The following is a 19197-nucleotide window of genomic DNA, read 5'->3' on the forward strand; positions in this document are numbered from 1 at the left end:
CTGTGAACAGATCAGACACACACACTTGTCTTTCACATTCAGTCCATGGGCCAAGACCAGATATTTGGGATACTGGTACCACCCAAGGGGGCAAGTTCTAGTGATGCATTTTGAAATGGCCTATGTCTATAAATAATATTTTGCTATGATAGCTTTTCCAGAGTAGTAGCTTAGTCATAGCTATCAGCCACTGAATAAACCCACTGTAGGGGACAAAATCAGAGGTCATAAAACATCATTTGAATGTATAGAATGTTAATACCAACACAGATTCGCCACATTCATGGCCAGTTCTTTGTTATTATCAAAGATCTGAGTTTCATAGAAACCAAAAAAAGCAGTTTAGACAGTAGGTAAGTGCATATTGCAGCATTTCACATATAGCAATCTCATTGATGAATAGTCTCTCCTTTAAGGTAAATTTAATTAAGGTTAAGTGAAGTAAGGTGGTAAACTGAATGTGAGACAAAGTCCTTAAGGTTAGGAGAAAATGTAAAATGCATATAATAGTTTAGCAGTTTCATCATGCGCATAATTAATCCATAAAGACCCAACTATACGCATGTGACCAAAAGCATCTACTGATCTGAACTGTAATACTGATTGATCCATTAATTCTATCAATACATGTAAATAATTGGTGTAAAACACAGTTATTCGTCTTTTCATGGTCATCAGATATGACCCATTTGGACGTTCAGAGGATCTTTAGTTACCATGGAAACACCTTCATCTTCTACAGCATTGATTCACCAGTAAAACCCATGAAGTTTGATCAGTGACAGTGGATGGACACTAGAGCCCGACCAATTAATCGGTCATTAATCAGTTTGACACCTCACCAGGGAAGCATTCAAGAGTCATCCTAACCAGATGCCAGAATCACCTCAAAAGGCTTCTCTTGATGTGGAGGAACAGTGGTTATACTCTGGGAGATGCTCCCAGGCTGGTCAATCTCCTCACCCTATCTCTAAGGGAGAGTCCAGCTACCCTGCTGAGGAAACTCACTGTATCCATGAACTTATTATTTTGGTCACTACCCACAGCTGAGGCCACACCTGTGACCATAGGTGAGAGTAAGAATGTAGATCGACTGGTAAATCGAGAGCCTTCTTCAACACAACAGACCAATACAACGTCCGCATCACTTCCAATGTTGCCCTGATCTGTCTTCCCTCTATCGTGAACAAGACGTCAGGATACTTGTGTGTGTCAACCAAAACAGCCCTAAAATATCCAGAGCTTTATGGATCTCAGGATGGATCTCATTCACCCCCAAGGCCCAGCCACCATGGAGATGCCCAACTAAGTGCTGACCTAAGACCTCAGTCTGAGTAATGGATGAGCCCACCCCAGGGCTCCCAGGGCTCCGCTTCTCCAACAGAAGATGTGAAGGCAAGGTTTAGGAAATTCATGAAGTAGTCCTTCCACCATCTGACAATATCCCCAGTTGCTGAACTCTACCTCCACTGTTAACAGTGTTTGTGGAGCCCCGCTTCCCCCTCCTGAGTCACCTGACAGTTTACCAGAACTTCTTCAAGGCTGACCAGAAGTCAAGCTCCATGGCCTCATTGAATTCCTACCATACCGGAGTTTTACCTCAGCAGCTGCCAAAGCTGTGGCCAGCTTAGCCTGATGATACCTATCAGCTGCCTCCCCCCCAAGTGCCAACCAAGCTCTATAGAACTCCTTCTTCAGCTTGACAGCACCCCTTGCCATTGGTGTCCACCACCAGGCCTGGGGATTGCCACCATGACAGGCGCCAGCGATCATGCAGCCATAACTCCACACAGTCGCATTGGTAATGGAGGTTCTGAATATGGTCCATTCAGACTTCATGTCCCCAGCCTTCCTCAGGATGCAAGTGAAGCTCTTTCTGAAGTGGAAGTTGAATATATCCCAAATGGGAGAGGGATCAGCCAGATGTTCCAGTACACTGTCACTGTACATTTGGTCCTGCCAGGCCTGACTGGCATTCTTCCCCGCCACTGGATTCAACTCACCACCAGATGGTGATCAGTTGACAGCTCTGCACCTCTCTTAACCCAAGTGTCCAAGACATAAGGAGAAGAGACAACTACAAAGTCAATCCTCGACCAATGGTCTAGGGTGCTCTGGTGCCATGCGCACTTGTGAACACCCTTATGCTCAAACAAGGTGTTCATTATGGACGAGCTGTGACTAGTATAGAAGTCCAATAATAAAATGCTACTTAGATTTAATTCAATCCCCAACACTACTAATGAGAAAAACACAAATCTGAAAGCAGATTTGCAGATTTTAAAGGCAGTTTAATTAGTCTTGACACGGTGGTGCAGTTGATAGCACTCGTGCCTCACAGCAAGAAGGTCCTGGGTTCGATTCCAACACCAGTCGACCAGGGGTGGTACCTTTCTGTGTGGAGTTTACATGTTCTCCCCGTGTCTGCTTGGGTTCTCTCCGGGTACTCCAGCTTCCTCCCACCATTCAAAGACATGCACTGATAGGTTAATTGGTTAATCTAAATTGCCCATAAGTGTGAATGTGAGAGTGATTGTTTGTCTTCTATATGTCAGCCCTGCGATGAACTGGCAAAATGTCCAGGGTGTACCCCGCCTTCACCTGTAAGTAGCTGGGATAGGCTCCAAGCAACCCCCGTGACCCTAGTGAGGATAAAGTGGGTTCAAATAATGAATGAATGAATGAAATTCTTATCCTTTTTTGTCTGATTTCCGGTAAAATTAACATGGAAGAATACTCAATGTCTGAATATCACTCGCACGCAAATTAAAACAAATAATGTCCTCTTATATAACCAGAGTGATATAACATGATTTAACAACTGAAACAACTAAGTATATCTAAAATAAATAGAACCAATGACCCTGTAGCTCACCGGCATGTTCAATCAAGAATCAATAGCAACTTGAATTTGTGAGGTGTCAGGTCCTGCCGTTATGTTAGAATCCTGTGGACTTGATCTCCCAATAGAAGTGGGTGGTAAAAAATTCAAAAATCTAAATTTCTCAAAACTGTGGACAAACTTTGTACACATTGTCGCAGGGAAGCTAAATTAAAAATTTGAAATGAATCTGAGCAGCAGTTTTGCCAGAGAAGATGTTTGAAGAATGTGCCAACTAAGACAACAATGCCAGCAATGAAGACAAAACCAGACACAGTGCCTTCACAGTAAATTTTTCCTTTCATTTAAACAGTCACATATTTTAGATTTATTAAACACAAAGTGAAGTACTGCAAGCCATTTTTCTTTTAATTTTGACAATTACAACCAATAAAAAATATACACTTAATACTTCGTCCAGGATTCATCTGCACAAATTACTGCATCAGTGTAGTGTGGCGTGGAGGCGGTCAGTCTATTGCACTGCTGAGGTGTTATGGAAGCCCACGTTGCTTTGATAGCAGCCTTCAGCTTAGCTCATCCAGCATCACATCTCATCTGTTATCTGATATCTCTATTCAAAACAGGTGAATTGGCTGGCCAATCAAGTTTTAATATCAGTCCTGTGTGGTTTTGGCTCTGTGGCTAGGTGCCAAGCCCTGCTAAAAAAGGAAATCAGCATCTCAGTAAAGTTTGTCTGCAGACAAAAGCATGAACTGCACTAAAATCTTCAGCTGTGTTGACTTTGGACTTTTTAAAGCCCAGTGGACCAATACTATTAGATGACATGCCACTTCAAATCATCACTGACAGTGGAAACACACTCGAGTTGACTCTGACTCTTCACTCTTCCTCCAGACTCTGGGACCTTGATTTCCAAATGAAATCTAAAATATACTTTCAATTTAAAAAAAATTTAAGGTTTTTTAACGCCAGGAATGTGATTCTTATAATCCATTTCCTGGACCTCTCTGTGTGTGGTGGCTCTTGATGCACTAACACCAGCCTCACTCCACTCTTTGTGAAGCTCCTCCAAATTCTTAAATCAGCTTTGTTTGACAATCTTCTCAGGGCTACAAGTACCCCTGTTGCTTTTCCAACCATACTTTTTCCTTCCAGTCAACTTTCAATGAATATGCTTTGACAGAACACCCTGAAAACAGTCAGCCCTCTCAGCATTGATCTTCTGTGGCTTCCCTTCCTTGTGGAGGACATCAGTGAGTGTCTTCTTGACAACTGTCAAGCTGAGTTCCCCATGATTCTGGCAGTGTGCCCTAAACCAGACTGAGAAATTCATGGTATTTACACAACATAAATAATGATTTAGTCAAACTTGAAATGAAATGTGCTAATATTGTGTAATGGTTTTTTTTCACTCCACTTTTTTGACCTGATGACTATAATCATTCATTCATTTTCTGAACCCACTTTATCCTCACTAGGGTCATGGGGGTCGCTTGGAGCCTATCCCAGCTACATAGTGGCAAAGGCAGGGTACACCCTGGACCAGTTCATTGCAGGGCTGACACATAGAGACAAACAATCACTCTCACATTCACACCTATGGGCAATTTAGATTAACCAATTAACCTATCAGTGCATGTCTTTGGATGGTGGGAGTAAGCCGGAGTACCCGGAGAGAACCCACGCAGACACGGGGAGAACATGCAAACTCCACACAGAAAGGTATCCCCCCCCCGTCGACTGGTGTTGGAATCGAACCCAGGACCTTCTTGTGAGGCACGAGTGCTCACCACTGCCCCACCATGTTGCCCGACTATAATCGTATAATATACATATAAACATTTAAGTTTATATGTCATGAGTCTCATATATATCCAACTTTCACTGAAATAACATAAAAAAATTCCACAAGATTAAAATTTTTTGAGATTTACTTTACACATTAATTGATGAGTTCATAATTTTTTTTTTATAAAAATGAAGGAATCAATCAATGTCATAGCTTCTCAAGTGCGAGGCTATTCCTTGTCATATCTGACAGTAAACTCTGGACCTTTGCATTTTATGCTGCATTTCCACTACGTGGAACCGGCTTGACTCGGCTCGGCTTGACTCGACTCGGGTACCAGGTCCTATTCCTGGAGACCGTTTCCATTACAGGATACTACCGACTTTAGAGTACCTGGACGTCATAGCGATGCGGCACGCTACTTCCGTGTCATCTGTTCAGATGGTTGCTGATAAACTCGCTCGTTGTGTGTTGTCTCATCAAGCTCAAACTGAATTTTTATGTCTGAACCTCCTCGACAAACCATGGTGTAGTTTTACAGACTGTCATCATGTGGATTAACCTACCGCTACATTTACTGTCAACTTCCGCATCAGTTTTTTGTAAAACGGCGGGTCACAGAGAAAACTCTTTGACCAATCAGTGGTCTGCAGTGTTCACACGTCACATTTTAGTATCTGTTCCCCAGTCCTGGAACCTCAGCGGAGGTGATGCCAAAAAACTAGTACCAGGTACCAGATTCCAGGTCCTTTTTCATAATGGAAATGCAAAAAGGCTGAGTTGAGTCGAGTCAAGTCGAGTCGAGCTGTGGTACCACGTAGTGGAAACGCGGCATTAGAATGCCAAATGTTCAATGCATCAATACTGGTAAATAAAACCATAGATTTGGATCTATAATACTGTGTTAGAGGTGAATTCCCCTGTCCTTCATGTTTATCAGTAACAAAAAAAAAAAAAATCATCCTTTAGGGTATATGAATGAAGCATGCATAAACCAATCCACATATATGCAGAGACACAAACTCTACACTGTGAGTCATCAGTTTTCAACAGTGCATTTCAAGCCCCATTTTTCTCCCAGAACACCCATAATCCCTTGCTGGGTCACACAGATTAAGGACTTGTCCAGTAGATGAGATACAGTGCTCCCTGGCACTTTTCACCATCACCCTATCACAAACACGCACACACACACACACACACACACACACACACACACACACACACACACGCACGCACACACGTAAAGGGTTTGAACTGAGGCCCAAACTCCTTAATAATGGAGCATTCCAGAAATGTCAGAAAGACAGAAATTGTACAGTTAGCTACTTAGAGACACTGCATTTTTGCATTGCATGACCAAACCTACCCATCTGTAGCACTTTCACTCATCTCCAAAACTGACTTCTACTTTGACTGTTTTCTTTTCTGTCAAGATAGTAAATCCCAATCAGGTGTGTGGTAAAAAAAAAGAATCAAACCTATGTCTTTGTTTTTTTCCCTCTGGAGTTGATGGAAATTGCTGGGAAGTAAGCTATGTTGTTTCCTTCTCATCTCTGTTGAGAATTCATTTACTTTACTCTTTGTTTTTCTTTGACAATCACTATTAATCACTATTTGTATGTGGACAAGTAAAAATCGGCTTTGGATAAAAACATTTCTGTCCTTGAATTCCCATTTTAGGCCTATATCTAACCTTAATTTATTGTATTAATAAATATGCCTTTATATGTGGTCATTTCATACTGTGACGTAGGCTGGCCGTTTAGCGGTTGGAGGTCAGTGAAATGAGGAAGGAGATGAGGCAGAGGCAGGAGATGGCATGGTCCACAACTTTTTTAAAAATATTTTCAATACTTCCTATTTCAAACAAAGTGCAAGTGCTGAAAAAGTGCAAAGGCTAAAAAGTGCAAATGCCAAAAAAAGTGCAAGTGCATACGGAGGTTGGAGTTGCAGTATCTTCTCCAACGGCAGAACCCCAAGTGATGAAAATGGGCGCCTTTTACACTGTTCTACTCACTGGATAAAACCACTACAACTCCACAGGGGAGTTACAAATCTACATAAATTTCTAAAACTAATCTAAAACCTCCATAACTAAAACCCACAACCATAACCTATCTAAAACCCAAGCTATATATCTAAAAACTCTAAATCCAAACACCAAAGTTAAATAAAAACCCATAAACCAATAAAATACACCTCCAGGCTCTCCCACACATTTCCCTGCCTTGGTCCAGGCCGGAACCTTCTTAAGGGCTGCTGTTGATGCAGGGACTCTTTTCGCTGACGGACCTGGACACAAGGACAGGGTAAGTACAAACACTCTAAAACACCATTCACTGAACACTTTAAAATCCACCATCACACAGACACTAAACAAAGCTAAACTTAAATATTGCACATTTATATTGCACTGGTTCTGTTTGTGACCTAATTTGTGTCTCCCTTTTCTCCAGGGCCAAGCAATCGTCAATTAAAATGCAAGTACTACTGGATGTAAAAAAACTGAAAAGGATAGACAATAAAATCAATAAACTACTTTAAAACCAATCATGTGCAATTATTCTGTTTGTGCAAATATGTTTAAAGTGCTGTGATGTCCAACTACATGTGCAAGTTAAAGTGCTTAAGTGAAAAAAGGTGCCTGTATTCATACTTAAGTGACAAACGGCTGTTTGTCACACGTACTAACAATTTATTCATTGAATTTATGAAAAATGTGCTTACGACATAGGCCTTTAAGGTTTTTATGAGATACTGGCCTTAAAGGATCTTGAATCTTGGTATGAACCTTAGACAATAATGTGCCTTTATGTGTCTAGACATTTTAAAACTGTATGTTCCTGTGCTGAATCATGGCTGAGTCATAAATCATTGTGGGCAGTTTTAAGAAACTGCTGGGCTTCAGAAGGAACTCAGTAAGGACTGTGCACCTTCTCTCTGAAACTTTATCTGCCTTCATAACTCTTGGTGTACATTAAAAGGAAAGCAATGAGTGGCTGTCGAATGCCTGTCTTCCCTCATTACAGTGAGACACAGAGGAGAGAGTGGAGCCAAAATGGGGTCGTCTCACAGTAATGAGGACGTTGCAACTCCTTCATGTCATCAGATGTGGAATTAATGGGGAAGGAGGAGAAGAAGAATATGCAGAAGAAGAAGAAAATGAGGACACAACTGTCTCTGGACACTTGAGCAAAAGAAAATAATTTGCTTTAAACTGATTTCAAACCTCTCTTCATAAGGTTTTCACAACAAGCCCAAGTCATGGTCACATCCTTAACATCAGAGCATGCTGCTCTCAGTGATACAGGCTCTCCTGTTGCCATGGAGATGTGTCACACCGCCGGTCGGCCGCACAGATTCAGATCTTTAGCGATGCTATCAGTTCCTTGAAAACTTCTGACATGTCCTCGTAACAGCCTGAAATCTGCCAAGAGCCAGAAACCAAAACCAAATTAACAAGATAGCCACAAACAGGGCCTGACTGACAGAAATGTTATCAGTGTAACGTCAACATGATTCCTTCTTCATCTGCGAGCAGGCTGAAGGTTACAGCTGCTGACATGAGGCCAGTGTGCAGTGGCTGTATTTACATGGGCCTTAATATTCCACTAACAGTATTGAGGAGTAACTCTTCTGTGAAAAACATGGTAAGTAATTATTAACAATTATGGCATCCATGTGACAATATTTATTGAGTAGATTTAAATGTAGTATTAAAAAGTTAATCTAATGCACTTAATGCTACCTATATGTTTACAAAATTTTTCAGTAAAAATATTTAGATCCAGTAAGATCTGTATATCTAGGTATTTATATTTAAATCTTAAAAAATTCCAGCCCATTAGAATCATTTTTGAAGAAATGTTTAAAAATTGATCATTATTGTCATTTTGTTTCCACAAGGTTTTTATTTCCCTTCAATCACTGTTTGCAAGATTTACATATTTATTGCATATTCATAGCTCAGGAATAGTATAACAAAATGCATTGTAATAGTATTTTTTTTTACTTAAGAGTAAAAAAAATAGTATAACCTAATAGTAATTTCTAGTCACAAAATAAATGTAAATGTCACCACGGATGATCTGCGAATACTTGGCCCCTCACAAAATAAACAAACTGGTCTGTCAGTAACTGCCTGAATGTGAATTATTATTAATTATTTATATGGAATGATAAATATTCATTATTTTTGAACTCTCTGCTGAATCTTTCCTATATTTTTCAAATTTGCTGGAGTGATGTCGACCTCTCTAAAACCCAGTTGCCACTCAAATAATGAATATAATAAAAATATGAATGTGTATTACATCAACTTCAACTTTCTGTTGTTCTTTGACTTCAAATGGCTCTGGATAGTTTCAAAGGCCTGGCCATGTAGTTCATGTTCATGTAGGCCATGTAGTGTTCAAAGTGTTAAAAAAAGAAAGTACTATCAAACAATAGGACTTAAATTTAAATATACTTCCTTAGAACTGAACATATATACTGTTGAACTTAATTTAATTTTAAACAATTTTAAGTATTTTAACTAATTCTATTTTAACTAACTAATTCCATTTAATAAACACTTTTGTTATGATCAGTTGTGCATATCATATGTAGATAGTAATACTGAACAAAATACACAAACCTGAAACAGCATACCTGATGTAGTGCCTACATGTGTGGTTAAAACATTACGTTTGTAAAATCTGATCATTTCTCTTAAAAATGAAAAAAGGTGATGTGACAGACAGATGGAAGTAGCACAACAAGACTGCTCTGTGAATGACATTTTTTGTTGTTGTTGAGTAGCTTAACAGATTCAGCTTCCAAGCAACAAATTGTCTAAAGAAACAAAATTTCTGGCTTCTGGCAGATTAATCCCTTTTGTACTGGGCAAAACCACCCTGTACATGTCCAAGTTATATTGTCATGAAATACTTTAGGCATGTAAACACACATCTCATCACATGACTTTATTTAATGTCCATCCATGTAAACAGTTATGTTGAAATCTAATTGAAACAAATTTCAACTAGAAAAGCAGTCACCAAGGCAGATCAGCCCCCACCACCCCACCAATCACCACCAAAATGTAATCATTTGTTCCTTGTGCCAGTATCAACATTTCCTGAAAATTTCACCCAAATCCGTCCATGACTCAAAAAGTTATGGACAGCTAACAGACAAACAGACAGTCAGACAAACCCAGATGAAAACATAATCTCCACCGTTACACTTGGCAGAGTTAATTACCAGAAGAAATGTTGTCCAGGTAATCCAAGAATCCACTTGTGGAGACTCAGACTGAGGTGTTGATAAATTATCAAATTGCCTTTTGTCAGTCAGCTGCCAGATGTGTCATCTGAGCTTTTATCAACTGGTGCTGCAGGAAAAAGTATTATTAACATATAAGGTTCTATGCTCCAATCAGATTTACTATCGCCAGTTTTTAAACACAAGATCCCTGAACCAAAATACATCACTTGGTCTTTTACACCAAAGGTATTTCAATCACTTATTACCTCCGCCAAGGAGGTTATGTTTTTGTCGGTGTTGGTTTGTCTGTTTGTCTGTCTGTCTGTTTGTCTGTGTGCAAGATAACTCAAAAAGTTATGGATGGATTTGGATGAAAATTTCAGGAAATGTTGATACTGGCACAAGGAACAAATGATTAAATTTTGGTGGTGATCGGGGGTATGGGGGCCACTGATTTGCCTTGGCGGAGGTCTGCGCACTATGAGTGCTTTTCTAGAAAAGACAGCGCAGACCTCCACCAAGGCAGATCAGTGGCCCCCCTACCCCCGATCACCACCAAAATTTAATCATTTGTTCCTTGTGCCAGTATCAACATTTCCTGAAATTTTCATCCAAATCCAGGGCACTGATCTGCCTTGGCAGAGGTCTGCACTCTCCGAGTGGTTCTAGTTTGATTTAAATTATGCTGGTTGGTGAGCTAAGATGCATTCTGATTACAATAAAAGCACCACAGTCACAAAACGGTTGCCTTTGTCTGGTAATTAATCTCCTGCGTAATGCTTGACCCCCCTGCATGCATCACATTGACCTTTTAACTGCCCTCCTCACTCTTTGCCCACGCCTTTTATGGTTCTTTTTTGTCTTGCCCTGACACTGACTATCAGGATCTGAGCTCCAATCCCAAGGCTTGACCTCAGCATGACCATTGCCTTGGGAAATCACTGCTTGCTACTCAAAGATATTTGTGTCAGAGTCTGTCTGATACAGGAGTCAAAGTCGAATCTAGGAAAAAGACATGTCACTGACTGAGAATCCCTTAAAACGGAGTTGGTTGTAGTTATGACTTGACAATGGCAGTAGTCCAACTTCAAATAGATCTCTAAATTGTCTGTACAAAGTTATTTAGTTCCTTAGAGAATTAGGTATGAATTCAGGTTTGATTTATTATGAAATTTATGTAAATTCAGACTATTCTCAGACAAATAAAATTGTTTTCACTTCTTATTTCAACATCCACAGTAATGTTATTTGACAGTTCTTGCTACCGATTGAATAACTGGTTAATAAAACTACCCAACTTACAGTAGTTCAAATTAGGAATGGGTGATTTGACAATCTTATTTTGTGGACAATCTTAATTTGTCATATATTCTGCTTTTCAAAATTCATGGGGGTTGTGTCATTAAATAAATCATACTACTTAGCTAACATTCATTTTAGATGGCCTGATTATCAGTAACAATAATGTTTATTTCAGGGAAAATTGGATGATGGGTTGCTTGTGGCATTTATAGTAACTAGGCTGTTTGTTAGAGTCTGTCTGCACTAACATTGTTCAATTATTAGTTCACTTGCAGGAGCTATTGCCACTGATTACAGTGTTACTACAGACAGTATAGAATTACAATAATTCTGATGTCCCGTGCATAGTCTGATTTTATGTAGGTGCTTTACTGAAGCAGCAATGCATAACACAAAGTTAGAGATATGTTACTATGAGAAATGTACTTATTTTTGGCTCCTAAAAAATCTTAAGACAGTTTCAGGGAATCACTCTAGGTATTTAATATGAAACACTGCAACTGTGTTTCATGTACAGTTAGCAAAATGTGAACAAGGTGCTGTATTCCTCTGGCTATTATCTAAATATTACTCTACAGCCTAAGCCCTACAGAGACCTGTATAAAACCCTGTTTGGTGGTAACTAGCCTACATTATACAAGAGTGTGATTCAAACTTATCATAATTTGAGACAGCTGTAGGGATGGATGTTTTCTTAAATATACCAGGAATTTTTGGACATGTATGCGAAGTGTTCCTCGTGTCATTTCTTAATATTACCAGGTTCTGAAGAAAAATTGGAAAACACTCTGTCAGCAGTATGAAAGAATCCAACAGTTCTTTCATCTGTGCAACATAAAACCTGAAAAACATGTTTTCAAGGCCATTTAGAGACAAATATATGATTCTGTACGTTTGTATTACTGGTGTGAGGTCCTCTGATCACAGTGTGTTACATCCTGTATGTTCTCTGAATATTGATTTATCTGCTCAGTTGGTCAAATACAAGTGTTTTATCAGCAACAGGCATCACTTGAGCAAATAAATGTACAAAGACACTACATGCACATACTCAGAATCAAGACAGGGAGTCTCAGCAACAGCTTTCTGAGCTTCCTGCTGTTGCTGTAGTCTAATCCTTGCCATTTTAATGGGCTTCTGGCTTCCTCTAAAAGGGAAAGCTTTGGGAGAGAGCGAGACTGAAATGCTGCACCTCGTACTGTCTTATCATTCACCTGAGAAGATTCCTCTAATTTCACTACAATCATTGCATTTGTTTGTGCAGCGTGTGTGCTTGTGTATGTCATTTTGTGTATCTCTATGTGTTTCCATTGGTGAATGCTGAGATCCAGGCCTTTAATCTGTGGTGGTGATGATGACCCAGTTTCCCCCCCTCCCTCTCTGCGCTCAGCCGTCGGTCGCCAAGGAAACGCTTCCCCTCTCATCCCTGAACGAAACGTAACCGTCAGATACTGGCAAAGGTTAATCCATCTCAAACACACACAAATACAAACATAATCTATGTGCATCAGAAAAAGGTACAGCTTCAATATGTCGTATTTCTGCATTAAAAGATCTATAAACAACTAGGCCTATATTATACAGTTGACATATATAATTAAATGCTATATTACATGCTATAAATATGTTAATATCATACATCAATATCATTATATGATATATCTTGACAGTGTTTAACTTAAGAGAAATCTGTAAATTTATGCAGCCTAACATCCTTGTTCACTTTGTCATATGTTTACAGTCCCTGAATAATAACTTTAACACATTACCTCATCTGTAGGTGAAAATAACTACCATGATCCAATAATAATAATGGATTGGATTTATATAGTGCTTTTCAAGGCACTCAAAGCACTTTACATTGGATCCATTATTCATTCACTCCACAGACACACACTTGTGGTGTTAAGCAACATCTGTAGCCACAGCTGCCCTGGGGCAGGCTGACAGAAACCTAGCTGCCAATCCATGGCAAGCAGCCCCTCCGACCATCATCGAATAGTCATACACATTCATACAACAGAGTGAGTGTTGGATAGACACTAGGACAGAGCGGGATTTGAACTGCCAATCATCTGGGTATTGGATGACCTGCGCTACCACGTGAGCCACAGCCGCCCCAATGCTACTTTGTGATGTCATTAAGCTACATTTTTTGTTAATGTTTGGATAGCGATCACAAGCTGCAGAAATCACATATTTGCATTTGCATTGCAAGAATTAACACAGACAAAAACTGCAAGCTAATATATGCTTCATCAGACTGACAACTGTTGTCAAAAAAGCACCAAAGTTTCATCTATGTCCTCAAATTTTTGTCTATATACTGTCCTGCAGTAAAACATAAAATATGGTGAATTATCTGTTCCATAATAGTAACGTAAGTGCGTACCAGCAGAGCTAAATACTTGCCAAGTAGCATTGAGAACTGTCTTCACTTGCTCTGAGAAACAATATTTAAAGGGATTTTTTTTTCCAATAAATCCAATAATGCCTGATCTTCATTTACACTGTCTGAAACACCTGCACTTCTTTGTGTGACAACAATTTGCATGTAAGTTTCTCTTGAATTTATGCTAATTTTAGCAAACATTGAGCACAATAAGGCAGTGGTGAAGGTTTAGTTTTAGCCTATTTCTTCCTCTCAAATATAAAATCTGAATGGAACCCTCTATGTACAGAGATTAAATCAAAGCAGATCTGATATGGCTTGCCTTATTTACAATATGTGACTTCTGTCAGAACGGTTGGCTTAACCTACACACACCTACACACCCATTCACTTATTCACCATCCCCCCACCCCCCACCCACCCAGCAATTTATCCAACGAACTGCTAATCCCACTGGCCCAGATTTGGTCCACAGTCTGCTCCTCATGATGCTACATTGTCATAATCATCTCAGCAAAACACCCATCCCATCATTACCCCCTTTCAATTCAACTGGCATCATGTGACCTCGACTGGTCATGTGATTCGGGAGCTACCCCTGCACCTGTGACCTACTGTACTGAACAGCAATACATATTCGCTAGCAACAATGTGGCATAAGAACTGAGAGTTTGCTTCCATGTATGGTATGCAAGCACAAAATGAGTCACTGCGTGGGGAAAATGCAAAGCAGGGTGGGCTCATCATCTTCATCATCTTCATCATCATCATTACTGCAGAGGGGGGAGAGTGGCAGGGGAGGTGATGGAAAGTGGCAATCCCCAGCTATCTGTGGGTCATGTATGTGTGTGTGTGTGTGTGTGTGTGTGTGTGTGTATGTATTTGTATGCTGCCTATTTTCAGCCTGTGAGGGCTTGTGCGATCAAATGTAGGGTTGTTCTTGCATCTGCTGTGATTGAGAGAGAGAGAGCCATAGAGACCCGCCACAGAGCTTTGTGCATCGCAATGTCACCATGGCAACAGGTCCTCTCAACAAGGACTGATTCCAACACATCAAAGTAGCCGTTGGGCTGATCTTAAAATGCTCACATGCAGGATACGAAAAAGACAGGCAAACTGTAGACCTAAAATGAAAGCACAAGGAAGTGGGTGTAGAGTTGGCAAAGATGCACATTTGAATTGCTGTACAGGAAGAATGTTTCTTTCTTTCTGGTTTCTCCTGCAGGGTCAAAATCAAGGCCATATGAATGACATAAAGCACAAATATCTTTCTGAAATTGAGAAAATTCTGGATTGAGGTAGTTCTGGATGATATATGAGCAAATTTTTGAGATTTTATTTTTACAATAAAATAATATGTAGCTATTGTGGCTTATTCAAATGTCACAACTAAAAAGCTTACAAAACATGTTAACTTCATGTTACATGACGATGGCTTTGGTTGATACAGGGTATGCTTGACCCCAAAAAATCAAACAAAATATGTAAGTTAAGTAAAGGAATCATAGGTGAAAAGTGAAACAGCTGCAGAGTAAAAAAGTTTTTCTTGTGCAAACTGTAACATGATGTAAATGATGCATGTGACAGGGTTGTACAGATCACATAGAAAAATTAATAAATAATAATGATGTCAAAACTTTCCTACTTGGGTAATATTTGTTTATAAATGTCCAAAGTACCAGATAGATAACTGTGTTTTTCAATGAACGTTGCATGTTTTAGCATTAATGTTGCAAGGCTAGCCACTTTAAGTCTGTAAAATTAATATTAAGAACTGCAAGTCTGCACTAGTAATTACTGAGCAAATGTAATAAGTGTGTGGTTTTAGTGTGCTATAAATTGTAGGGTCTGGGTATGTTGTGTTTGACCTGCCGCTGTTGAAATAATGAGAGAGGAAATGACACCTTCACACAGTGAAGAATTACTGAAAGTCTGTTAGCTGCTGGTTTGACCTCTGATGCGCTGTGAGTCAAATTTGTGCAGATACTTAAATCGAAACAATAAGACAAAACACAATGTTAGAGTGTGACAACAAATTAGTCCGCCACAGTCTGGATAATTAACGGGAAGACACGGTAGCTGTGACATATGCATTTACAGTTGTGAAAATGTCGACACAGTGTTTACTTTATCAACAAGCAGATTTGTTTCAAGCATACCATTTCTTCTAGCTATTTTCAAAATATTGCAATAATATCTGTCAAGATTATGCACAAATGCAATGTTTATAGTCAAATAACAGCAACATTAAGTCATCACAACATAGGCTAAGCCAAATGCAACTTAGGGAAAACTGGTTAGTTTGGTTTTAACTTGCCTACATTTTATAAGAGGTGAGAAAAGTGTAATTAATTTTGTGATTCTACCTCAAAAGATCATAATATAATTTTTGAGCAGAGTCTGTTGACACTCTGCAGAGAAATATCAGTGATTAAGTTCCATATGTACACAACAGTAATTATAATTTTCAACCAGCTTTGGGTTTTTTTTGTGGTTTTTTTAACATCTGAGTGATCATTTATTCTCTCAGACTAAAACAAGCCTTTGAAGTCAGTCTGCTTGATGGCTGTTTGATTCAGTATACTTTCTGCAGAACAGTCCAAAGCAAATCTACAGGAGGGGAGGCAAGAGGATATGAGTTTTCACATACAGCCGTGCAGAGACTGCAGCTAAGAGCACAAAGAAGGAATTCAGAAGGAGGACACAGATGAGGAAGAGAGGCAAGGGGGGAAATGGAAAGAGTAATGATGAAGAGAGTGAACGCAGGGATGATGAGAGGAGCAGATGCGATGTGCAGATGAAAGACAGGATGATGATGCTGATGATGATGAGATAAAAGTAGCAGTTTGGGTAACAGGCAAAACAGGGGGCTGAGAAAAAAGAAGTTTATGATGGCTCCTGCAGAAAAATAGCTCCAGTTCCCCATCGCAGTAAATCATGTCATTTGGCTACATCCTGTCTGTTCTCCACTTCTCACCAGCCTGAAGGCAATAAACAGCCCTGCTGCCTTATTGGAAACAGATGTTATGAATGGAAGAAAGAATGAGACAAAGAAAGAGAGGGAGAGAGTTAAAAGGCAATAGAGCTGTACAAAAAACATCTCAGATACATACAGTTCATCAATATATAATACAACTTTTAGAAAGTTTAACAAGAGTCTAAAGGCTAGGCGTAGACATCACTCTAACTTTTTTTAACACCAGTACCTTGGCTTCAATAAAACCAACACCACATCTTGAAGTTGTCAATATAATATCATCACTACAAATGCATAAAAAGTAATGTGTGTGCTGCATTCTGACACCTATGACCTTTATTCCTTGGCTTGGGTAATGCTTTGGTAATAAACAACACCATGTGAACTTTACCATGTGTTTCTTGGTACTCAATGCTATCAAACAATTCAGTCAGTGCTGATACTGAAGTGAAGTACTAAAGTGAAGTATTCAGTTATGCTAAAGTATCTGTATTCATTTGCAACACCAAAAATGCAGAACACTTCTTAGATTGTCCATCTGAGACACTTCTTCAAATTAATAATACATTTAACAATACAGTTGCACATAGATGCATCTTGCAAAGTATGAAAGTAATGTCAGCTGTTTTTAGACTTCAACAGGATACTGTATGACGAAAAATAAGCTTTCACAAAAACAGTGTGCACTGTAAGAAAAGGGGCAGACTGCTTTTCTAACCTAGAGGTTCCCAAATGTCGTCATCTTGAGATCCAAAACTGAAATCTGGTGTTACTCTAGGACCCAAACCTGCAAAACCATTCTGAATGTCTTTTTAACGCTTTTAAACGGTCCATTCCACCATCAAAACAAAAGTTGACATTACGTTTTTGACAATCCATAAACTGTTTTGTATCCCAATCCTAAATTTGAGTGAGAACAATATGGTAACATATATATATATATATATACATACGTGTGTGTGTGTATATATATATACACACACACACACACACACACACACCATCCAGTTCTAAAAGACTTGGGGAGAAATTATGAATTTAGACTGGAGAGATAAGGTTCTAGGTCAGCAGCCTGCTGAGATCAAACTGAATGCTGCTAGTTTCAGGTCAGCCTCCAGACAAACCATGAACTTCTGCCCACACATTCTGGTCTAATTTCTTTTTCCCACTGAAATCAGAAACCACCAACAGATGATCTACAATCTGTTTCCCATATTCTCCACCATAGTATGTAGTTCAAGCATCTGCTTGAACTACATGCTCTAAATGTAAAGTGTCATGAGATACCTTTTGTTATGATGTGACACTATATAAATAAATTTGATTGAATTTGATTGATTGATTTTGAAGTATCTTCACATAGATCACTAACACATATTGTATGTCAGGTTACACAGTTTGTTAGATGTAAACAAATAAATAAATAAATAAATAAATAAAAAACTTTCATGACCAGATAAAAATATGCAAAGCCCCCTTGTAATAGTTGCTTCCCTCTTCACTAGAAATGTCTTTCATGTTTCCTGTTTGTATAATCCACAGAGGTGGTGGATCACTCCCTTCAATCCAATCAACATCAACTCTCACACAAGGAGTCGACATATGGAGACTAAGGTGAGCCATCTACTGACAGGCAATTAAAACTTTTATACTGCTCAAAAACATCCTAAATGACTATGAAACATCTTTTAATCACTTTCTGTGCCATAATCTATTTTACTTAAAGGTCCCGTATTATGCTATTTTTCAGTCACGTCATATAGGTCTCAGAAGCCCAAAAACATAGTATTTAAGTTTGTTCGCCCCAAAATCATCCTTTTTTCGGAGTTTCAGTGGTCGAAAAAGTCCCTCTCACCAGCCCTCCTCAGAACAGGCTGTTTCTGGGCCTGCTTCCGGGTATGCAAATGAACGCATCTGTCCACGCCCACTCCCCCTCCCCTCTCTGGGAGAGGACGCGGCTTCCGCTAGCGGTACTACGCGCTAATGTTGACTGAAGCCATGGCTCTCTCGTCTACAATACACATGTCTCAGACAGAACGTCTTTCCAAACACTGGCTTTCTTTGCCTTGAGGCGTGATTGAGCCCCGACGGAAAACGGCGGTGTTGTGTCGGGTTCGTGGACCTGACACGGAAAGACGCCACTAATGCAGGCAGCTACTAACAAGCTTGATGCTAACTATACTGATGCCAACCACAAAAGGCCCGTGTTCAAAGTAGTTCTGTTGAATGTCTCTTGATATTATCAGCTCTTGCATGTTAACGGGGACGCAAACGTTAGCAGCAGTAACCGAGCTATGTTAGCTGCCATGCTAACGTTAGACGTACACATCAACAACGACCCGCTTATCCGTAATGTAGGGTTATGCAGTAAAGATACAAAAAAACGATAAGAACTTACATCTCTCACACTTGTACTTGGGTCACGAAGCGTTGGTACTGCGTCCTTCTTGATTCGGAGTCTTTGTGCTAAGCCGGAGCTGTATGGGCCCATGTTCGAAAAACACTCGTCCGTGAAATGCCGGGCACACACATACAAGCGTTTGGGAATGTTGTTTGGTACATGACCTTCAAAGATATAATCCAGCCACTTTTTACGGAGAGGCTCGGAAGTGGGGAGGAAAAATAAACTATCGTGTTGGTGT

General features: G+C 39.6%; 1 protein-coding gene across 1 annotated transcript in view; it reads right to left on the minus strand.

Moving 5' to 3' along the window:
* The window catches only part of LOC115431476 (neuronal membrane glycoprotein M6-b-like), a 92062-nt gene that overhangs the window by 71781 nt on the left and 1084 nt on the right, over positions 1–19197 (minus strand). The gene's annotated exons all lie outside the window — the stretch shown is intronic.

The sequence above is a fragment of the Sphaeramia orbicularis genome, chromosome 2, assembly GCF_902148855.1.
Source record: "Sphaeramia orbicularis chromosome 2, fSphaOr1.1, whole genome shotgun sequence".
In the NCBI taxonomy this organism is placed as follows: Eukaryota; Metazoa; Chordata; class Actinopteri; order Kurtiformes; family Apogonidae; genus Sphaeramia; species Sphaeramia orbicularis.